The following is a 24,524-nucleotide window of genomic DNA, read 5'->3' as shown; positions in this document are numbered from 1 at the left end:
CGTGGTGCCTGGTGTCTTAATTCCTAAAGAATCCAGGCCTTGATTTTTGCCCAAAAATCTGTTTCAACAGGATTTGTTTCTGGGAGCAAGTGTACAGCCCACTTTTATTTATTTTTTTTAATAATTTGGTACTTTTAATGCCATTTTTTTTTCTTGCTTTTTGAACAAGGGGCCCCACATTTGCATTTTGCACTGGGCCCCACAAATTAGTTAGCCAGCCATGAGGAGGTGTCAAACTGGCTGGGAGTTCCCTTGAAGCCCCTTCCTCTTGGTGAGGAGGAAACCCCCACTCCGCAGCCAACATGGATGAGGCAGGATGCACGTCACACCATGCACTGTCTCTGCGTCAGTCCTCCGCCAGCTTCTTCCTCTTCACTCTTCTACAGGGTAGAGAAGGGTGATGGCCAGGTCAGCAGGCTCTGCACAGGTGGTCTAGCACTTTGTTTGGGAATGTGTGGATGTTTGGCTCATATTTTTTTGTCGTTTGCATTTGGAACCTTGTGACTTTAAGGGCCTGGGCTACAAGGGAGCTTTGGCTCCCTGTAGCCATAGGGGTGCCAGAACGTTCCTAGGAAGGTAGGACTGGCAAGGAAAGGAGGGGAGATCCCTTCAGTCCTAGCTGGCTTCCCTCCCAGCTGAGGGAACACGTCATTTCCTGGTGGTGGAGGAGGGGTTCCCTGGCAGAGCTCTCTTGTGCAGAGCGATTCTCCATTACAGAGAACAGCAGCAGCTATGCCTTTAGCCCCTGAGCAACCTCAGACAGTTCATCGTGGAGGGCCCAGCCAGGCTGTTGGAAATGATACCCAGAGCAGCGCTGTCCAGCCAGCTCAGGGGCCAGGATCTGGAGCCCAGTTGCAAAGTGGTTGACAAGATCGTGACCCTGCTGGAGCTTGTGAATGGCCCAGGTGGTACCCTCCACCTGGATCAAACTTCATCCATGGAGCACAGCCTGCCTCAGAATCACTCATAGTTCTTACCCAGGTTACTCCCCGTTCTGAGTGGCAAAGACAAGGAAGGCCACATGCTCAGTCTCTATTGGAAAATGGGCTGCAAGAGCCATGAGAATTTCCAGTTGTAGCAGGGATCCCCCTAAGCAGGCTCGGTCTCATTAGGGCTCAATTAGGGCAGGACCAGCATGCAGTAAACCACATGGTTTACTATTCTCCTGTCAAATTCATCTGTGTTGCCTGCAGAGCATTGTCTTCCTTTCATAAAGACAAGAGATGAGTTGGAGGGACATTAAGGTTCTTCCATTGATTCCTCCAGAGTCCTAAGGACAGTGCATCTGACCCTTAGGCAGGAACCAAGGCAGGTCCAGGGAATACTGACCTTAATCCCCAGGACTGATGGTCAGCCTGGCTCATGAAAGATTGTCTGCATGGGCTAACACTCTTTTGGAGAAAATGACACACGGTACAACAGGCACCACTACAAGTGCTGGGTCTCCAGCTTCCACTGGTCTCACAGTGAAACTCAAAATCCTGCTCCTTGCTTAGTTTACTCTTCCTTTTCCCTGAGCGACCATGCAAATCTTCACAAGTTCAAACCTGTTGCCCACCTCCACACCTCTCTCAGCGAAACCCTTACCTCCTACAAGCGTAACTGCACCCACCCTCATTGTCTTCTCCTTCTCTATTATCTCAGAGGCTGAAGGTTTCCCTCCTCTGGTCAAGACCTCCACTTATCTCCTTAACCCCATCCCACTCACTCAGGAAACTTGCCCCTGCAGCTTTTCCTCCCCTCTCCTACATTTACCCCCCACTGCTGCATTTACCCCCACCCCCCGACCCCACCCCACCCCGCTGGTTCTTTCCCTTTGACCAGTCTCTGTGAGAGTACAACCAACTGACACCTCCTTCCTTGACTCTATCCTCCTCTATCTTGCATCTATCTCTCTGCTTCTGAACCACTTCTGCTCCAAACTAGGAGGCTCAGGGAGGCCAGGAGTTGGGGTCTAGGTGCCCAGATAGGGAGGGGCTGGACTAGAGCCTCAGGACACAGAATAAAAAAGGAACTGAGGGCAGTGTCTCAGGAAAAAGGGTGAGAACCAAAGAGACAGTCAAACACAGTGTCAATCCAAAACATACTGGGCAGAGAGGGAAAAAACAGACAGGGGTTAAGGAAGGGATAGGAAGATAGAGCCGAAAGTTTCAGGAAATTGGATGGGAGCCAGAGCAAAGAGATTTCTCAAGGTCCGCATACCTAGAGTCCACACTCCATTTATAGGGGGCATGCAGCCTTGCCCAAGGGTGGAGAGGGAGCAATTAAGGCTGCCAAGCCTGTCTGGACGCTTTTCCTTCCCCGCCAATCTCCTTAAAAGGATTATCAATGATCACTGCTCTATGTGTCTTCAGTCCAACTTCTCTTTGAAACTCACTGCAGTCTGAATTCTGTCTCCACTCTCCCCTAAAACCTCTTGGGAAAAGGTTACTGATGGTTTCTACACTGGGCCCTTCTTTGGGTGCCCTTTTGTGAGTTCCCCCTACTCCCCTTCCTACCCTGCCGGCTGCTTTAGCGTTTCTGTCCACCACGTTTGTTTTAGGTTCTCCTACCCGCACAATCATTGGGCATTTTCTTCTGTTCTCACAGATTTTAAATCAACCGGTCTGCTGTTAACTTCCAAATGTAGAACTCTGGCCGCCATCTTTCTCCTGGCCGTCAGACACACGTCTGAACCGCTTTGCTCTGAGGTCTCTCAAGGGTTGCTTGCATGTACTTGGCTGGTCAGAAGTGCTGTGTGGCAGACAGTAGAGTCGGAAAGGCTGCAGGATAAGGGAAGGAAAAGTGATAGGTAGCGAGCTGAAAACAAGCTGTCAGATCAAGTTATTTCTAAAAGAACAAGGATTTAAACATCTCTCTGAGGTGCTTACATCCTCCCAAAGTACTTGTGTAGGATAACTAAGTTAAAATATCCTTGAGTGTATGCCTGACATTACCGCTTTTCTGGCCAGGGGAGCCAGAGCAGACCGGGGTCATAGAACCATCACTTTGGGGCACTATCATTAAGGGCACTCACAGTGTGAGTGGGCTCTTCGCTCCAAGTGGCAAATTCTTTTGATTTTGTTAGTTTTAATTCCTCTGAAAGAGAATCTCATTGGCACAGCTAATCTTCTCCTGCCAGGCCCTCCCTCAGAGGGAGTTCCTCCCTCTGCCTGGGAAATCGGGAAAGACCTCGAAAAGGCTGTGACATTTGAGACAGCCTTCAACGATAACAGGTGCTGTGTGTAATTTGGGTGTGTGTGGCAATTTCAGAATTTTGCAGCATCAATTTAAATCTACAGCCTTCATTCAACTATTGTTTACTTTTTTCCTTTCCTAAATCGTGACTCACTTTCATTCTTAAGAAACTTAACATCTAAAGGAACTAGAATGAGTCTGTCTCTCTCTTTTTCTCAGTCTCTCTCTCTCTCTCATTTTGGTATGGACAGTTAAAGCCTAGGACAATATTCCCTCGTTCATTCATTCACTCACTCACTCAATAGTCGGTGCCTGCTGTATGCCAGAGCAGTTTACAGGTTATAAAGTCTATTTTTAGGGGATTTTGTTTAAGCTTTACATCCACCCTCTGCAGTAGTTATTGTTACAGCATACATTTAATTCAGAAAACTGAGGCTCAAGGGGGTTAAGTAACATATTCGAGATCAAACTGCAAGTATAGTGGGGGAGGGGAGACTGGAGTCCAAGTTGAATCTCCAAAACCTGTGTGCTTTCCACCGCCCCACACTGAGGTGACTCACCAAACAGGATGTTAGATCTGACATAACTGAACTATGTATCAGTAATTTGCCATCAGGCACAGCCAACTAACATCTGACATATTCTAGCTGAACATTCTCCTAAGCTGAGAGTTCAGATTATGTAACCAAAATGAGTACTCTTCTAAAATAACTCTGTGAGTTTGAAAAAGTTCTCTAAACAGTTTAGAAAACAAGTTTATTTTTAAAACAAGCTTATTTTTAATGAATAATACCTGTAGAAAATTCTGTCGCTCTGGCATTTGTCCTTTTCCTCTGCCCTGAGAAGAATATGTATAACATTTATTAATACGTAACCGTGCTGCCTTCTACATCATGAACTGTTCATTCTCCACTGCTAAGCTCCTTATATTTGCTTTCGGTTTGCTCAGGCTGTTTGATGGTAGGAGTAAGAAATCATTTCAGTCTTCCTGAGTAACTTTATTTTTGCACCCACTTTCTCTTTTGGATCGGAAAAGGAACAGATGCTTATTGTATAAAAGGCAAATCATACAGATGTCTTAGGAAGTAAAAAGCCTCGGCAATCCCACCCCCAGAAGTAACAGCTACTAATAATGTGGTACATAGTCTTTCAAATTTCCTCTAATCGTAAATTAACACATATTATATTTATGCATATTTTTACACAAATGGATCTGCCATACATCCTGTTTGGCAATTATTGTTTGTTTTTGACAAACAATGTCTTAGCTATCTTTCTTTGTCAGTATCTACAGATTGATCTCAGCTCTCAGCTTTTGACAAAGGAAAATATCCATTTCACAGCAACAATGAATTTCAAATGTTTCGCCAACACATGCCTTAGTCAAAACAAAGTCTAGGTGAGGAAGTGGGGATAGTGCTATATATTGGGGAAAAAAAAAAAGTAGGTTAACAGTTGCTCCTACTAAACACTGCGTAATTGTAACTAACTCAGCCTTTAAAAAAAAATTAGGCCATTACTTTCGCTTTTTGAATTAGCAGCCAATAGACAAGAGGTGAAGTGAGGAATGTTTTGGAAAATACCCTCTCGTGGAGTTGCCTCCAGGTGGTGGATTGCAAGGCTCTGAGGCATTTTCAACAGCTTGCCATTAGCTAGAAACATGCTTCCCAACACCTCAGCCCTGATCTGTTAAAGTCTCTCATTTAGTGAGAAACACAAGGCAGATGACTCAGCGTGCGGGGCAATTTATTAACCCGTCAAAGGCTTTCTTCTTGAGCCTGGGATAACAGACAGAATAAGGAATGGAATCCTTAATGAGTAACGAAGGGCGCTGCTGGAGGGGCAGGAACACACACACAAGGCATGCGACGGGCTCTCCTTCTCCATCTGGAACAACCAGTCCTCTCCTGAATTTACACAGATTTTCACTGTAGATTGATCCTGCCTGGGAGGGAGAGAAGTCTTTTCCCAGCCTTCTTGGAACTGGGAAGTGACACATGTGATAGACCACACTCACAGAAGGCCATATGTCTCATATCCCAGGTCTTGGACTGTCCTTAAAGAACCAAAGAAGTAGGCTGAGCCGTGCCACCATTTTCCAGGACACCAAAGAGAATTTATATTCTCAGGCTGAGCTGTAAAAATCAAATCCAAATTACCTGAAATTTGGCCTGCTGGAACTCAAGTTAAAGGCCTCAGAAAAGCAAATATGCTGTGAGAGATAGAATTAGCCACCCCAGAATGTGTCTCTTTGCCTTGCCTTGATTACTTTCAAGAACAAAAGACTCTGAAAGAAACTTTGACACCCCTCCCCCCGCCCCCCCCCCACCCCCGCCACAACTGCCTAAAAGAACTTTAAGATAACCCAGGACAGACCATCACCATAGGTAACTCTGGGTATTGGTAGACGGAGAGGATCCTTGCTAAGACCATTCTCATCAAAGTTCTGTTTACCATACATTTGCTTTTCCATCTCCGTGTAAATTGCCTTTCTCTCCTTTGAAGTCCCAAACCACTACACTGCAACACCTTCCTTTGCCTTTAGCTGAAGATAATATTTAAGCTGGCAGCTCAGCCATTCTGGTGAATTACTCAGCTTTCCTGGGTTTCTCCCATGTACACATGTTATAAAGCTTTGTTTGATTTTCTCCTGTTATTCTGTCTCACGTCAATTTACTTCATAGGCCAGCCAGAAGGACCTAGAGTGAGTAGAGGATTTGTCTTTCTCCTCTACAATGCTTTGTTCTTTTTCATGTTTTAACTAGCTTTTGGGCTTATCAGGGAATGCTGAGGCTGCATTTACAGGAAACAAACGTTTTGTGATATTGTCCTATTACTATTTTCCGAAACACCTTTTTCTTCTCTTCATATTATTTTTTTATTAGGTGAGATATTTTGACATCCAACTATGATTCCTGGCTTGGGAATCTTCCTTTTTCAAATGAAAAGTGTAATAGTGCAAAATATTTGGAAGCGAATTCTTCCTCCTTGCTGGAAGGTTCATATACTCTCTCACTATAACACTGTGGGAGTATGAAAGCAGGTTTGGGAAGGATAAAAGGAGGATAATTAAAATGTCTTAAGCTGTTTGCAGAGCTGTCTTGAATTTTCAGCAATATTATTCTCCTTAATAATGTTTATCTTAATACCTATTAGGGTGACCAAATGTCCCAGTTTGCCCAGGATGGTCCTGGTTTATGCTTGTGGTCCCATAAAATAATTAATAGCATCTATTTCCTCTTTCAAAATTGTTCTGTCTTGGACACTAAATTATATGATCACTCTATTAATCATATCAGACAGTGTCGTGCCATCACAATGGAAGCAGGGTCATGTAACAACTGGAGATTGAACTGTATATTAACTGCACATTAAACAATGACAGTTTTCTCTCAAAATTTTAAGTGCACGTATCCTTCGTCCTAGAAATTTCCATTCTATGAATCTATTCTATAGAAATTCTAATGTTATAAGCAGAAAATTTTATACACACACACACACAAATGCTTAGTGAAAACTGGAAATAATGTAAATGTTTATCAATAGTCTAGTTAAATACAATGGAATCTTTTGTAATTGGTATAAAAGAAGGTGATAGATCTATATGTGTTGATTATATGGTGAAGTGTTCAAGATGTGTTTTTACATTTAAAAAAGCAAGTTATGGAAATATATATATGGCAGTGCTTGGCAGCTGGCTCTGAGAAGCCTTTAGGTTCTCCCGTAATCTCCTGGGCTCCCACCCCCACAAACAATGCTAAATCGACACTGATACTAACTGCTTGCTATGCAAATACAGCTTCTCTCCTAGCCTTCCCATTTAGCGGGATTGCCCCTCCTAAGCTCTGCAATATAGAAATTCTGAAGATGCCACGGTCTACAACATAATCCTGTTGTTGTCCTATGTATGTTGAAAGGAGATTCACAAAGCTGTTGACTGTGATTTCTTCTGGGGAGTAACTGTCATTCCCTTCTGTACTTTTATTTTAACCCATAGGCATGTATTACTTATAATTTTAAAAATTAGTTTAAAAGGAATACATGTCGAATCAGTTTGTCAAATAAAATCATACATTTTAGGTGCATGTAGAGCAGCTGGGAACCCTTTATGCAGAGAGCAAGACTAGAGAGCCAGATCTCTGGCATTTTTCCTGTTATACTTTGGAGTGGAAGTGGCATATTCTATAGTTATCTCTCAATTATTAGGCTAATTGAGGAAATAAAGTTGAAATGTAGTTTTTGTTTCCAACTTTTTCCAATCATTTTAACAGGCTTAGTTAAACAAATACATTAGTTGCTTCCTCTGAAACTTTAGAGAAATAGATTATAAAACATAAACCAACTACTTAAAAAGGATGGACTTTCACTTTTTTTTTCATTTCTCTGATCTGTCTTCTAGACAAGTGTAACTGGAAAAGGCTCACAGCAGAGAAATGAAGATTGGAAGGAGCTTAACTGTGTGAAATTAAGGGTAGTACCATTTCAATATTCACGGTTACAAACTGTTTCCACTTAGTTTCAATTTTAGAGTTAAACAAGAAACAAAAGAAAAATAAACTGATACCAAAAAAAATGTAGAGTTGGAACTGTCTTTCAGGGGTAAACATGGTCTAATCTCTTTTCTCTCTCCCTCCTCACTTGCACCTCACTTATCCACTTGCTTAATTACTTATCCTTGGAGTGAAGCCTTCACTCCAGGGTGCTTTGTTCCTCCCTGCCTCTCAGTTTCCTTCCCACCCACCCACCCCCATTCCCATGTCTGCCTCCTTTCTGGCATGAGGACTTAAGCACTTCTTTACCTCTGTTCTCCTATACTCTCTATTGGGCTTAATTTATTTTATTTCTGTTTGTTTCGTCATTTGAGCCAAACCCCACTGCCACCCTCCAATAGATGGTAGCATCCTTCAGAGCATGAACTGATCTATGTTCATATTTGAAGCATCAGTGCCTGGCACAATCCTTGGCACGTAATAAGTACTTAAAGATATTTGTTTAATGAATGAAACTTTGGCAGAAAAACAAAACAAAACAAAACAAAAATCCCGGCTCTACTCCACAGAAAGAAGCCACAGAAAACCCTCCAAACCATTTAAAGGTCCCTGGGGGAAGGGATTGTCATGAGCAGGAACGGCCTTGTTTTGAGTTGGCTCACCTGCTAGAGTTCAGAAGCTTGTCTGCATTTCTTCCCCTCTTGGGTATTGCTTTGAAGTGCTTTTCTTTTTGGTGAGGAAGATTTGCCGTGAGCTAACATCCATGCCAATCTTCCCACCCCACCCCCTTTTTTGGTTTGTTTTGCTTGAGGAAGATTAGCCCTGAGGTAACATCAGTGCCGGTCTTTCTGCACTTTGTATGTGGGATGCCTCCACAGCTTGGCCAATGAGTGGAGTATGTCCACGCCTGGGATCCCAACCCATGAACCTGGGCCATGGAAGAAGAATGCACAGAACTTTACCCACTCGCCACAGGGAGGCCCATTGAAGTGGTTTTTGTGACTGCCACATTTTGCAGTTTCCCTAACCTTTTTTCTGGGAAGTCAGAGTTAGATCTTTGGAACTAATGAGGTGATACAGTGTGCATTCTGCATACACCTATTGTTGTTGGGCAGCTTAGCCGTGCACGGCACTCTGCATGAGCTGGCTCAGGAGACGTGGTGACTCATGTCATTTTCTCTGTAAGCAGGGGTGACCTGGAGCACTTCAGGCCAGGAGGAAATTGGAAATTGGTTTCTCGCACTCTAGCTCTGTAGCTCCGACTCTAGATGAATCCAGGCACCATCTCGGCATCCATCAATGTGACTGAATTAGTCGCTGCTCCATCTGATAGTAATGGCGATGGCGCCTGGCTACAGGAAACCTTCTCTGCTTGGCTAAAAGAGGTTGTGACCTGCTTGTGCACGGACTTAATGGGAGCAGGAAAATCTGCATTTGACTAAAGCTTTCCTATCACCAATTAGAGACACAGTAACATTAACTGGGAAACCTCTTTTAAAACCCAGTGAGTAGGAAGCGATTAGCTATTCAAATGTTCAGAATAGTTTAATATGTATTGACTGTTTCTAACAGATAACGGAAATCTACCTGGGAAGCAGGCACTTGGATGGAGGGTGGGGAGTGGGGGGGATTCAGGAAAAGCCAGAGAGAGAAGAGAGTTGGGAGCACAGACCCTGGTTACGAAAGACCACAGAACTAGCACTGTAAAGAGGATCAGAGGGGACCCAGAGGCTGTCCTGAGTCCTTGGAGAATGGGATGAGTATTAAAGAAGGGTTTAGAAAAGAATTCTGAAAGGGAGAATCAGAACGCCCCCAAATGTTGTGTTTAAGACAGTCTCTTATTGAATTTGTGATCTCCTAGCCTAGTAAAATGAGGACTAGTAGGTTGGCGGAAGGTCGAACTTGCAGGAAACAATAGCACTGATAAGCACGGGCAAGATGGGTGAAATTCTGACGGCTTAACCATTTTTAACATAGCTGGGTTTTTTTTTGAGTTTTCAGAAGTAATATATGTGCAGGAAGCTGGAGACACATAAAAAAAGCACAAAGAATCCAACAAACTAGCCAACCAACAAAAACAGAAGTAATTCCATACCCCAGAGATAATATGCTTACCATTTTGGGCATGTATGCGTCTGGTCTTTTGTCTATGCACATATTCACATGTGCGTATCTTTTTTAGAATATAAACTATACTGCACATATTGTTCTACAGTCTGTGCCTAGTATATCTTGAAACATGCTAGTGAGGCAGCTGTGAGCAATTTGTCTCTCTCTGTTCTGTGCACTCCGTCCCTCCCGCCCCGCCTCACTGCCCTGGCGCAGGAAGGTAGACCCCACGGAGACTGGAGACCGACCTTGCTCGCCCAGGGGCCTCTTTGTTCACTGACAGGGTACAAGGGCTCAGCTTAATAAGATGACAAGGCTCTGCTGATTTGTACATTACTTTGCATATATTTCCTAAGTATAAAAGACTTTTAAGTAAGCACGTAAAATAAAACAAAATAGATTGATTAATGTAATCTGTAGCCTAACATTCAGGGCCCCCCGTTTGTGGAACTAAACCATGTAATCACAGCCTAGGGGAAGAGAGCCCATTCTGCACACAGAGGAAAAACCAAAGATGCACCAAAGGAGACGTGCACTCACGGCACGTACAAGGGTGCCTGCCCTCTGCCGCCTTCTCCTGTCTCTTAGGCTTCATCCTCTTGACGCTGGCCAGGGGGGCAGAAGCATTATGCCTAAATATTTCTCAGTTGGGTCCTGCCTCTCCTTCCTACAACCGCTACCTTAATTAAGTCCTTCTCTCCCATGTGGATTACTGCAAAAGCCTTATACCTTCTCTTCCTGCCCCTAATCTTGCCCCCTTCTACTCCATCCTTACCATTTGCAGTTTAATGCACTTTTAAACATGAATATCTTTGTCTGTTCCTGTTACCTAACACTGCGTAACAAGGCACCCCAAAACTTAGTGGCATAAAACCACCACCATTTTATTATACTCACAAATTCTGTGGGTCAGGAATTCAGACAGAGGATAGCAGGGTTGGGTTTTCTCTGTCCTGTGATATTTAGAGCTGGGATGACTTGAATGGCTGGGACTGGAACAGCTGGAGTTGGAAGATACACTCCTAAGGCGCTTCTTTACTTGCATGTCTGGCGCCTGGGGGGCAATGCCGAAGGACAGATTCAGCTGGGACTGTTGACCAGAGGACCTATGTGTGGCCTCCTCAACATTAGGCCTCAAGGTAGTCAGACTTCTTCCATGGTGGCTCAGTGCTTCAAGTGCTAGTGTCTCCAGGGACTGAGGTGGAAGCTTCATGGCCCTTTATGACCTAGCCTCAGAAGTCACACAGCTTTACTTCCACTGTACTCCATTGGTCAAAGCAGTCACAGCCTGGCTCAACTCAAGGGAAGGGAACATAAACTCTACCTCTAGATGGGAACAACGTCAAAAATTTTGTCACTATGTTTTAAAATCACCTGTCTATCTTTCTATCTTCTGGATTTGTATAAGCATAAAAGACAATTTTAAAAGATACACACCAAACTGTTAAAGATGAGAGGAGGAAAGGAGACTTCCAATCTTTATTCTCTGCACTTCCAGAAGAGGGGGGAATTGTGGGATTACAGGTGATTTTTATTTTGTACAGAAAATCGCTTCCTTTATTATCTCAAGCCTGCAAAGATAGCATGGTTGGCCCCAAGTTGGCACATTCTAGAAGGAAGTGCTAGGCCACCTAGCTATGCAGGGCATGCAAAGACATTGTGAAATGGCTCTGCCAGTATCAGCCCATTACCCAGCTTCGGGCTGTGGGAGACAGGCTGGAAACATACTTTGGGAGGTTTAAACAGCCAGAGCAAGGGCTTCTCGATAGAGAGTGGTCCTGGTGATGCATTCCACAACCCACCCCATCCCCGCTCTGCCACGGAAACACCCCTCACCTTAAACCAAGTGAGGGGGCTTCACAAAAACCGTTTGGAGATCTTGACCTGTGCCTCCTGGAGTTTGAAGGGGGTGGGACTGGTGACTGACTTTCACCAAAAAAAGCCTAAATGTGAAATGCTGGCTGGAGGGGCCTGCCTTGCAGCAGAATGAAGAGAGAGGACGCATTGGCAGGGAGCTGCATTTTCCCTGATGGGAGGGCCATGGAATGGAGGAGACTCACACATAAGCCACCCGTGAATGGTGTGAGGGATGCCACCCAAGAAACCAGCAGGAGGGTAAAGAGACCCGGCAGAAGGGTACTATAGTCAGGGGTTTCTAGTAGAAGGATCTTCAACGTGCGAATGCCACACCAGATGACAACTGTACCAGTCACACAAGTCTAGGCCACGTGCCCCTAATCTTTCCTAAAGGGCCTGAGGAACCGGCAGCTAGAGGGTAGAAAAGGATGAGAAAAAGCTGACCATGCACTCCTCCACTTCAAGTTTCCAGGACTGAAGCAAGGCTAGCTGGAGTGGTGAGAGAAGTTTTAAAATGAATAAAAGATTGAAGGAGTAATGCCAGGCTTGACAGGACTTTTACAGTACTCAAAGAGAGCATTCTTGTGACTGAATAGGATCAGGAAAACTAAGGATTTCACTCTAGAATGGGTTTTCTAGAGCAGCAGGAGAAAGAATAAAAAAGGCTCTTCTTCTTAGTGCTATAGTATGTCCAATACATTCAATAAATCTATTATATACTTTTTGTGCTTTTCTGATTTTCCGTATTTTACTTGGAATACATATTGCTTGTTATTATTTAAATGTACATCTAATCATATCAGTTCTGTGCTTAAAATGCTTCAATGCCTCTGCATTGCCCTTATGATAAGGGTTCATTTTATTTATTTATTTTTATTTTTTTACTTTTTATTTTTTTATTTTTGGGAAGATTAGCCCTGAGCTACCATCTGCTACCAATCCCCTTTTTGCTGAGGAAGATTGGCTCTGACCTAAGATCCGTGCCCATCTTCCTCTACTTTATATGTGGGATGCCTACCACAGTGTGGCTTGACAAGCGGTGCCATGTCCGCACCCAGGATCCAAACCTGCGAACCCTGGGCCGCCAAAGTGGAATGTGCGCACTTAACCCCTGCGCCCTGGGCCAGCCCCAAAGGTTCATTTTAAAACATGGTTTACAAAGCTCTTCATGATCCAGCCCCTGCCTACCTCTCTAGTCTCCTCTCCCAACCTCCTCAGCCACACACATCCTGTAGTCCACCGATATGGACACAAAGGTTCCAAATGCATCATGGTCTCCCGTGTCTCTCTTCGGCTCACCTTGTTCTTTTGGCCTAGAATATCCCTCACTCTCACCTCTTGTCTGAAGAGCTGGCTCAGGTACCACCTCTGCAGCCCAAGAAAACCTCAGTTGGAAAGTTCCTTTAGGGCAGAAACTGCGCTTTCCAGTTGGTATCTCTACTGCCTGTGATCAGATAACAGTAGGCACTCTGCTTCCAATCCTATAAACAAACCACCCAACACACAAATGATGTCAGTGTCTAGTAAGTAAGGAAGGTCAGGAGATGCCCAAAAGCGTGGTCTGTGAAGCATGGTCTTCTGAGGATGAGCAAAGGAGTTAAGTTCTTTGCACCTTGCTGAAGTGAGGCAGAGAGTTCCAGGGAAGGCTCTGGAAGGAAGATGGTCCCCAATGTTGATAGAGTTCAGCCGCAGGTCTGGCCACTGTCCTGCCCAAACAGTGAGCACTTTTACCTGAACTACATATGAAACCTTTTGGATGACAGTAAAAGATCTAGAAGTCCCATGTGCTGAGAAAGTTGGCTCATACAGAGTTTGGGTAACTGCTAACTTTGCTTCAGAACTTGATGCCACACTTCTATCACACTCTTTTTGCATTTCAATCTAGTAAAACAAATTTGTGTTTTTTGTTTTGCTTTCTTTTGTTTTGTTTTGCAGCAAGCCGTTATTTCCTTATTAAGCAGGTCGTTGTCACCTAGTCCAGAAGCAGCTGCTGAAGTTGCAGGCTTCGTTTCTAATTTGAATTAGACCTGCCTGCCTCTGGGTACTCTTTGCTGTTAATATGAATAGGCAGCCATGGAGTTCTCAGATTCTTAGATTGGAAGGATTATAATATTTTATATTTATGAAATGTTTAAAGACTTGCAGATATTCTGGAGAATTTTAAAATACAATTATACCACCTGAATTTCACAAAAACATATAAAGAAAATGTGATCATCATTTTAAAGATTTTATAAATGAAGAAAGTGAGAACCAGAAAGGTTAGGTGATTTATCTGAGGTTCCAGACTTAATTGGTGCCAGGTCCAAGACTCTGCTAACTCTAAACTAAGTGTTCCATCCCGTAGTGCATAGCAGGGCTTTCTCTATCTTGGTTAGTAAGTGGCCCTGTGTCAATCTGATAAGGCCATGACTAATAGACTTTATAGCCACTTGTGGTTGAGAGTTCAGAACAAAATCAGCAATGACCATGCCTCCTAGAAGACTGTTTCTGAATCCTCCCAGGAGGCAGCTGGGCCCATCTGAAGTGTCTAAGAAAGTAAAAATTATACCAAGAATTCACTTAGCATGTTGATTTCCTTGAAGCCAGTGGAGTTTTTGGTTCAAATTATTCTAATGATGAAGTCAAAAGCATGTCGCATATCTTTTAAAAGTAGCCACCCTCCCTTTCTTCCTCTTGGCAGCAGAACTTGGCCAATGGCATATTGGACAGAGAGTTATGCCTCCTTAGAGGGCTTCTAGTTTTATCCCCTGGGATAAATTTGCAGGACAAGCGAGGGATGATTTTCATTATGGAAAATTTGATATTAATACATTTACTCTAGATATGCATTCTTGTTTTTATTTATTTAAAGAGCAGACACATTTCCTCTGAATAAATGGAGCAACAAATATGGCTTGTTAAATATAACGGGCTTCAAGTGTCTGCTCTGTCAATTAGTAGCAGTGACCTTGGGTAAGTTACTTAAACTTCCAAGCCTCAGTTTCCTCATCTATTAAACTGGAATACTAACACTCATGGAGGTTTTGAAAATTTCTAGGTGCCTGCTGAGTATCTGTTCCCCCATTTCCACTTGGGAGTCCTCCTTCCCTACTCTCTAGCCCTCTAGTCTGATTGGGGGCTTACCTACCTCACTCTAAGAATGCAGAACATGGCCAGACAGATTCTGAGGCTCTGGCCATAAGACCAGTTCAGAGATGAGCATGTGACCCCATCTCATTAGAGTGCATCTGAGCACTCAGGAGGAAGCGTTCTATTTGCTACTGAGAATAGAGGCATTGGAAGACTGGCTGGAGCAGCTCCAGCCACCTGCCCCCGAGTGAAAGCTGAGAACAAAGCCAACACACAGAGGAAGGTGGAGCCAATCCAGGAGATGGAGGGAGATGAGGTTCTTATAACATTGTTTGAATCCAGTCAGGTCTGAAGCCAGCTCTATACCTGGACTCCCCAGTCTCATGAGCCAATAAATGCCCTTTGCATTTATATCTGTTTGGTCCAGATAAACCAACTCTAAATGATATTCTACCTAAATTTGAGAGGAAAATAATGTATTGAAGTGTGCAGATACCTGCTACATAACAAATGCTCAATAAAGTTAGCTTGATTGTGCTTCTTATGAAGTTTAGTTCAGAAAAGAGGAGACTTCATACTTATTTTGAATATTAAACAAGTTTTGCCAGGCATGATAAAGAGCAAGTCATATTGAGAGGCTGAATCCCCCGGGGTATGATATCAGAGACACCAAAAAGGTTTTCCTATCTTCTAAAACACTTCTCTTTCCTTGGTGCTGAGAGCCCTAGACGTCAAAAATAGTCATTAATCTCTCTGTTTTAAGACCTTCAAAGAGAAGTTCCTCTTTTAGCCATAGCAGCTGTGTGAATGAGTTTGTTAACTCCCTTCCTGAGGCCAGGTTTTGATAGTGGTCCATGGAGATAATGGAGGCCACTGGGTGCCCTGAGGGAGCAAGCAGAACATGGCCACACCCAGAGGAGACCTCAGGAGGGGAAGTCCAACCATATTCCTGTGCTTTCATGGCTAGGTACTCTCAAGAAGCTCCAACCTGAGATTTTAGAAGGCACAAGCTTTTTCTGAACTTAAAGAAGGATATTTGGCTAAAATGGCCAGACAAACCTTTGTTAAACAGCAAGCACAGCATGTAACCCAATCTTCCTCTTCTGCCCAGGCAGTCCCCGGATCCTAGCCCTCAGCTGCAGACGTTCCAAGAGAACTAAGGACCATGAGGATGGTGGCAGCCAAAAGACAGTGGAAGCAGGCCAAGGTGGTGTAGCAGGCTACAGCGACAAGAGAATCGCAACTTTGGTCCTGTCAGGTGTGTGTGAGGTAGGTACCTTGGTCCTCTGTGATTCTTGCCTGCAAAGGAGATGGCTGGATACGAAGAATGAAGAAGCGCCTGGACTGAGTACAGAGTAAATATTTTAAAGTTCTGTCAGAACAAGGACAGACATGCCCCTAGGTAAGAACTTGAGTCATTTCAAAGAAATTAGGCAGAGATTCCTGGAAGCAACTGTCTAAACAACTTTAGATGTCCTATTTAACCCTTGAGACTTCCATTTCTTTGTTCCTTTCATCTTTTCTTCGTTCCATCTTTCCTTCCTTTCCTCTTTTCTTTCGTTCTTTAACTTAGAGCTCTAGATTTCTTCTTTTCAAGCATATTTACAGCCTCCCAAAGTTTCATTCTGTTGATATGAGTAGTTTCCTTCTCAAAGTCCCGTTCTGTGGCTATATAGACACTTCCTGCTACTCTTTATTCACTAGACAATACCCGTCAGGCAGCAGAATGCCAAAGATTTGCAACACCTGTTTTGCTGGAATGGCTGTAAGCCCCTGTCAGCTTGATCAGAGCACAGAACTCCAGAGAAGGTGGAATGCCACTTCTTGAGCCTGGTAACTTGTGGATATAGACCATTTACAACAATTGAGAGAATTATTAAAAAAAGGGAATAAGCTTATTGTACATTAGTGTCATTTAAGGCAAGTACCTGTACCACCTGAAATTATTTTGAATTCCCATGCTCTGGGATAAATTGCACTGCCACATTTTATCATTTTCTACTTCATATTCACTCCTCCTTTCCCCCTTTATCTCACTGGTGCATTTGAACAATTTTTCTGTATACACACCCCAGCTAGTATCAGGCCCAACACAAATTAGCATTGCTAAGTGTCCCTATCTCTACATAACATGCATAAAATAATTTGTCTGATAGCAAGAAAAGGTATGCAAGATACACAGAAGTAAAAGAAAATTACTTATCATAGATACCATTGGATAGAATATTATGAAACTAAACATCAAATTAGGGTATTTCAGCTCCCTCAAAATCACATTCTGTATCAGCAACTCGATCCCACTATTTAGAAACATTTTTAGATACTAAGGAATCTGTTAGCTGACTTGTATTAGTCAGGGTTCTCCAGAGAAACAGAACCAATAATATATAGGTTTTTTGCCTATAATCTGTTTTCTGCCTAGGCAGAAAAGAGGAGACTTCGTATTTATTTCAAAGAAATTAGGCAGAGATTCCTGGAAGCAAGAGTCTGAACAACTTCCGAAGTCCTATTTAAAACTCGAGGCTTCCATTTCTTCCTTCCTTCCTTCCTTCCATCCATCCTTCATTCCATCTTTCCTTTTCTCTTTCATTCTTTTTCTTTTTTGGTGAGGAAGATTCACCCTGAACTAACATCGGTTGCCAATCCTCCTCTTTTTTTTTTCGCTCGAGGAAGTTTAGCCCTGAGCTCACAGTTGTGCCAGTCTTCTTATAGTTTGTATGTGGGATATGTGGGCTGCCTCCCCAGCACGGCTGATGAGTGGAGTAGGTCCCTGCCTGGGATCCGAACCCATGAACCCTGGTTGCCTAAATGGAGTGTGTAGAACTTTAACCACTCAGCCACAGAGCCAGTCCCTTTTCTTTTGTTCTTTAACTTATGGCCCTAGTAATCTTCTTTTTGAGTGTATATACCACACCCCCCCAAAGTCTCATTCTGTTGATGTGAGTAGTCTTGTTTTGTGGCTACATAGACATCTATCTATCTATCTATCTATCTATCTATCTATCTATCTACCAATAGAGAGAGAGAGAGAGAGAGAAAGAGATTTATTATAAGGAATTGGCTCATTCAGTTATGGAGGCTGAGAAGTCCCACAATCTGCCGTCTGCAAGCTGGAGACCCAGGAAATCTGGCATGTAGTTCCAGTCCAAACTTGAAGGCGAGAGCCGGGGGAGTTGATGATGTAAGTCTCAATCCAAGTGCGGGAGAAGGCCAATGCCCCAGCTCAAGTAGTCAGGCCAACAGCGAATTCTTCCTGCCTCTGAACTTTTGTTCTATTCAGGTGCTCAACGGATTGGATGGGGCCCACCCCATTGGGGAGGGAAATCTGCTTTACTCAGCCTACTGATTCAAATGCTAGGCTCATCTGGAAACACCCTCACAGACACACAGAAATAATGCTTAGCCAAATATCTGGGCACCCCCATGTCCAGATCAAGTTTACACATCAAGTTAACCATCCCATGGCTCTATGATAAAAGTAATGATTTTAGTTGAAGTGTGAGCAGTGGTAATAATCTGACAGCTCAAAATAGAAGCACACTTGAATGATGCAAAGATTCTCAGCACATATTTATTGAGCAACTACAGTGTACGAGGCACTGTCTGGACCAAGTAAGGTCAAGGGAGACTGATCCTGCTTTGGAGGATCAGGAAAGGTTTTAAAAAGCTGGTAACACTTCATTTGAGATTCCCAAGAAGAATGAGAATTCATGACTATCAAGGGGAGAAGAATAACCTAGGCAGGGGGAACAGCATTGTGCAAAGTCATGGAGGACTGTTCTGGGAAGTGTGAGTGGTTCCATACAGCTGGAGAGAAAGGCTGTTATATAGAAGAGTGGCAGAAGATGAAGCTAAAGGGGTCAGCAGAGGCTAGCTCACAAGGGCCTTATAGCTTGGGGCATACACTGTACGTTGCCATCCCATGAGCCATTTCTCCTTCTTGCCAACAGAACTTTGGCCAGAACACAAATCACAATTAGCCTAAGCCAATCGTAGCAATCCCCTTTACCTTTGAGAATAATGCTTGGTTGATGGCTGGATATGGCACTTAGTTCTGGCTAAAGAAACAGAAGAAGTCTGGTGGAGGACATTGAGGAAAGAGTATCATCTCTGATTAAAAAAAAAAAGAGAGAGAGAGAGAGAATTCTGTACCAGGAAGTGTTCCCTTTTTCCTCCTTCCCTTCCTTTGTGATTTGAATGTTCTCATATGAGGACATGATGTCTAGAGTTGCAATAGCCATCTTGTGATCATAATGAGAAACCTGAGGATGAAAGCCACATACCAAGCATGAACGAGAAAGGACAGAAAGCAGTGGGGGCTTCAAACATCACAGAGTCACCAAACCAATTGTAAGACTGGCTATCTTAGGACATTCAGCTAAGAAAATAGTAAGTATCCTATGGGGAAAGCCACTATTAATTGTGCTTGATGTCAAATTTGTTGTAGCTGCTGTCAGGCTAAGGATGACATTTGTGTGTGTAGCTAAGGAGTTTGGGCCTTACCATGAAAAGGAATGGCAGGTATGGAAATGTTTAGGCAGGGGAATGAGTTGTCAGTTTTGCTCTTGAAAACCATGACTCTGGCTGATGTGTGCAGAATGGGTGGCAATGGGAGAAAACAAGGCAGAGAGACCAGTTATGAAGCTACTGCAACTGCCCAAGAGATTAGGTAGAATCTGAGCAAAAGAAGTAACAACGATAATTGGGGGAAGCGGATAAGTCTCAGAATTCTTTTTAAGTCAGAATAGTATAACTAATAGTGATGAAGTGGATGTGACTTGTGGGGAAGACAGGAGAATCAAGGAGAGCTCAGGTTTCTGGCTTGGTTGATTTGAGAGACAGGAGAGCCGACTCTAATTCTGGCTTTGCTACAAGCAGGTCAAATGATCCTAGGCTAGTTTCCTCAGTTTGAGAGGGTCAGGTTCAAAATATGACAGAAGATAGATCTCCTCTCTCCTGACAGCTCCAACTCCCAGGAGCACTTTTTGCTGAGAGGACTAAGAGGAGCCGGGAGGACCGCCCTGGGGAAGGAGAAATCCCTCTTTTTCTAGTGGATCCTCAGATTTATTTGTGCAGAGCTGGGTGGTGGGCAACTTTGAGCTTTTCTCTGCCTTTTCAGCTTAGACTGACAACAGTGTGAGAAGTGGGGCGGAGGGCTCCATGATGCATGGCTGATGCCCAAGCACGTAAATTAAAACCAGCAAAACATCACTTTCCCCATTCTCTCAAGACTTATCCTTTATTAAAATTCCTGTCTACATCCCCTAGGATTCACTACTGGGCATGGAGCCCTTTCCTCTCTACAGTTTCTTTACCGTCCAGATCTGCCAGCTGCAAAGGGCAGCCATTTGCACTCAGACACACCAGTTGTTCCCTTTTTCATGAGGGCAAGAAACAATGAAACAGGTAAAAGTAATGTCTTTACCCCTGGGGCCAGGGGGCCGGGGGAGGGGGATGATGCAAGCCAGGCGTAAAGCCCAGACACTGTTGCCAGGATACAGGGCTGTTGGGTGACAGAGGTCACAGAACCATGGAAAGGGTTTCACAAATGACTAATTAGTTTTGTTTTATTTCTTCTTATAGGATTGCCTCAGGCAGACCAAGACTGACTACGGCTCGCATACTCAATCTCTCTCCCTCCTATACCACATTTTATATTAGTTTCACACATTATCTCATTTGATGGGGAAGAAGGATTGAGGAACACAAAGGTCCAGACTCTTCCCTCTGTTCAAGACAATTCTGAAGGGCCATCCCGGCTTCAGAACTCCCCACGAGATCAGCTGAGGCCTCTGTTGCAACTGCATCATAATCATAATCCGACATCTCCTTCTGCCAACCTTGTTTCACTCCCACCCTTAGAGGTGTTGTTCCTGGTAGCATCTCCCAATAAAATTCTTGCGTATGTTGAAGAACAACCAGAGCTAGACAGTAGTTAAAATTTTATTCAATATTTTTTAATTCAATATTGCAATATTATTTATTGTAATAGGAGAAAAGAGATCTCAGTATAGAACTAAGCTCAGTTCCAAAAACAACAAGGACAAGTGGGGATTTACAGCCAAGGAGCAGGGCAGGGGTCAGTGGATGGAAAACTGCTAAGAGGAAACATCAGGGGTCAGAGGGGATCCTGACTAAACCGACCTGACAAGATTCTTCTGACAGCAGGCCAGGGTGATAAAATATCACCTGGGGGATGCTAGGGGATGAAGAATTTGATTAGATATCGAAGGTGATCAAATATGCAGGGTGGGGGATACTCTCTAAACTGACTCAACAGGATTCTTGCTAAAACTGGGTGATGCAGGCCTGACAAGGACAGACACTGAAGCCCAAGGTCAAAGCCTAGTTGAGAAGAGGCCTTAGAGGATCCTGACTAGAGTCTGGTCAAGGAGATAGTCTTTGTCACATGAAAACTTCTGTCTCTTTCCTGGGGAATCTGACTTATGACATCAACCTTGAATTATCAACCAACTATTTTTCTAGGCAAGCATGCACACACGCATACACTTCTGTCTATTTTTATTATCATTGTATTATTTTTAAAAAGTTACTTTAATTCCAATAAAGAAAGAAGCATAATTGCAGAGTAAATTAAAAATGCTTTGAATTAGGGGCCAGCTCCATGGCTGAGTGGTCAAGTTCGCACGCTATGCTTTGGCAGCCCAGGGTTTCGTCAGTTTGGATCCTGGGTGTGGACATGGCACCACTCGTCAAGCTATGCTGAGGTGGCATCCCACATGCCACAACTAGAAGGACCCACAACTAAAAATATACAACTATGTACCGGGGGGCTTTGGGGAGAAAAAGAAAAAATAAAATCTTAAAAAAAATGCTTTGAATTAAATGTTTAGTTTAATTAAAAAACAAAACCACTGGCTAGACAAAGATTTCTTAGATAGGACACAAAAAGCATAAACCATAAAAGAAAAATTTGGTAGATTAGACTTCATCAACATTTAAAACCCTGCTCTTTGAATGCCACTAAAAGACATGCACAGATTAGGAGAAAATATTTGCAAAAAACATATCTGATAAAGGACTTGTTTCCAGAATATACAAAGTACTCTCATAAATCAATAAGAATGCAAATAACTCAACTTGTTTAATGGGGAAAAGATCTCTTAATCAAGAAAGAGATATAGATGGCAAATAAGCTCATGGAAAGATGTTCAATATGATTAGTTATTAGGGAAATACAAATTAAAACCACAATGAAATATCATTGCATACACATTAGAGCAGCAAAAACAAACAAACCCTAATAATACCAAGTGCTAACAAGAATGTAGAGTAACTTAAACTCTCATATATTGCTGGTAGGAATGCAAAATGGTACAGCCATTCTGGAAAAGAGTTTGGCAGCTTTTTATGAAGTTAAATACACCTTTACCATATGACTCAGCAATTTACTCCTAGATATTTACCCAAGAGAAAAACTTGTTCACACAAAGACCTGCACACAAATGTTTATAGCGGCTTATTCATAATTGTGGAAAACAGAAAACAATCTAAATGTCCATCAACTGATGAATCGATAAGCAAGTTGTCGTACCACCATGCAGTGGAATACTACTCAGCAATGAAAAGGATGAAGTAATGAAACACACAATAACATGAATGAATCTCTAAGTAACTACGCTGAGTCAAAGAAGCCAGACACAAATGGCTACATACTGCATGATTCCGTTCATCTAACATTGAGGAAAAGAAAACTATAGGGACAGAGGTTGAATCAGTGTTTGCCAGGGCCTGGGGGAGAGATTTACTTTAAAGAGCAAAAGGGAATTTTGGGGGTGACGAAAATATACTACATCTTGATTATGGCGGTACTTAGGCCATAGCAGGAAACAGAAATCCTATCAGCCAAGCCTCTAGACAAAACTGTCTACATAGCCACTTAGGGGTGATGAAAAGACCCTGCACCCACCAAGGGTTCCAGAGCCTTAGGCGGGTGGTCACAGGAGCCAGTCACATCTTGGTCACCAGAAATTGTTACCGCACAGAGATGGGGTTCTTTTGCCTGGTACACATAAAAAGCCAATTATTACAGCATCAGCTTTTGAGAAAAGAAAAAAGCTTTATTGTAGGGTCAACCTACAAGGAGACAGGAGGCAAAACCTCTCAAATCTGTCTCCCTGATTCAGGGTTTGGGATGAAATCTCAGAGATTAGGGAGAACAGGCTGTTATGTGGAGACGCTGGTGGGCAGGCTCCAACTGGAGGGCTTTAAACATCTACAGTAAGGTGTGGAAGGGGCTTTAACCCCGGATCTTCCTGGACAACCGACCCCTTGTTTCCATTAAGAGTCCGACTTTCAAGTTCCAGTTGTGTCTGGGTCCTTTGGTTCTGTCAGGGGGAGAATCTTTGGTTCTGGTGTCATTTCAGGTCAAGATTTTCTCCCTTACACACACTCTGGCTATGTGACTTGCAAATTTTTATCTTGCCCGCAGAAACCTTCTGTTGATAAGAAGGTGTTAGTCTGAAGTGGTCCTAGAGGGCCTGTGGTTACAATTACACAACTGTTAACATTTCTCAATACTTATAGAGCTGTATATGTGAAGAGGCTGAACTTTACTGTATTAAATTGTATTTCAATAAACCTAACCTAAAATAAAAGTTCACTGCATTATCCTGATTTTTTTGCTTTTGCCACAGACTAGTAAAAACTTCACCACCTACCAACCTGGCCTGCAGATATGAAGGGAAAAAGGCAGAGCAAGCAGTGGCTGTAGGATCAGAAGAGAGTTTTTCTAGACAGGTGGCCTCTGCAGCATGTGTATAGCTGAAGGGAAGGAGTTAATTTTGAGGGGAGACACCAAAGCTACTGCAGAGAGAAGGAGCTGATTGATGGAGTAAGAACTCCTTTACTCACAATTCTCGATGCCAAACAACAGAAACCCAATTCAAACAACCTTAAGCACAAAAAGGAAAGGTTTTGGCTCACGTTACTGAAAAATCCAAAAATTTAAAAACAATGTTGTCGGTACTTGTCTGAGCTCAGGCTGCTATAACAAAATACCATAATCTGGGGGGCTTAAACAACAGACACTCATTTCTCACAGTTCTGGAGGCTGGGAAGTCTGAGATCAGGCTGCCAGCATGGCCGGGTTCTGGGGAGAGCCCTCCTCCTGGTTTGCAGATGGCTGCCTTCTTGCTGTGTCTTCATGTGACAAAGAGAGAGAGAGAGAAAGAGGAAGCTCTCTGGTCTCTTCTTGTAAGGGCACTAATTCTGTCATGAAGACCTTGCCCTCATGAGCTCATCTAAACTGAATTACCCCCCAAAGGCTCCACCTGCAGCTATCATCTCATGGGGGTCTGGGCTTCGACACGTGGATGTGGGGTACACAAACATTCAGTCCGTTAGAGTACCCCAGCTGTATTTCCTGGCATCCCTCACCCTCCTCAGCCTTGCTCTTGGGCAGGCTCGCTCCCTGTGAGATGGCCAGGCTTACACTGGTCTTACAGCTGGCAATCTCGGAGAAAAGAGTACAACTGACTGTCCTCCAGTGACCCTGTGCATCCTTGACACAGACTCTAATTGGTATCGTTTGGGTCATGGTCCCACCTTGTGCTACGGAAAGCAGAGTCCAATTATTGACAGCCCAAAGCATGTAGAAAGGGGAAGGGGGAGTTAGAAAAGAAAGAAATGCAGGACAGACAGGAAAAAGTACGGCAGATGTTTATCGCAGATGCTCAGATGGGGGAGGGGCTAGAATTCAATGGACAAATGAAGAAATCACTCTGCTAGGGGATTCCTCTGAGGCAGATGGGAATGAGGTAAGGATGGATAAAATGTAGAAAGGGTGGGTGGTTTTCA

At 43.4% G+C, this 24,524-nt stretch overlaps 2 long non-coding RNA genes across 3 annotated transcripts; one reads left to right on the top strand and one right to left on the bottom strand.

The window, feature by feature from the left end:
• Positions 1–72: 72 nt before the first annotated feature.
• On the bottom strand, positions 73–12,815 carry LOC103567073 (uncharacterized). 2 transcript variants are annotated; one of them, XR_011532247.1, is made up of 3 exons: positions 10,674–12,805; positions 3,971–4,015; positions 73–2,762 (listed from the first exon to the last, which is right to left on the bottom strand). It is a non-coding gene; the product is annotated as an uncharacterized lncRNA (long non-coding RNA). The 2 variants fall into 2 exon arrangements; XR_011532246.1 differs by lacking the exon at positions 3,971–4,015 and having other exon boundaries at positions 10,674–12,815.
• Positions 12,816–18,663: 5,848 nt separating this feature from the next.
• LOC139078999 (uncharacterized) lies at positions 18,664–21,585 on the top strand. The gene is made up of 3 exons (XR_011532248.1): positions 18,664–19,094; positions 19,974–20,111; positions 20,289–21,585. It is a non-coding gene; the product is annotated as an uncharacterized lncRNA (long non-coding RNA).
• The last annotated feature ends 2,939 nt before the right edge of the window (positions 21,586–24,524 follow it).

This window comes from Equus przewalskii, chromosome 23 (genome assembly GCF_037783145.1).
Source record: "Equus przewalskii isolate Varuska chromosome 23, EquPr2, whole genome shotgun sequence".
Classification (NCBI taxonomy): domain Eukaryota; kingdom Metazoa; phylum Chordata; class Mammalia; order Perissodactyla; family Equidae; genus Equus; species Equus przewalskii.
Note: the sequence above shows the minus strand (reverse complement) of the source record. Positions and strands in the feature narration are given on the sequence as shown.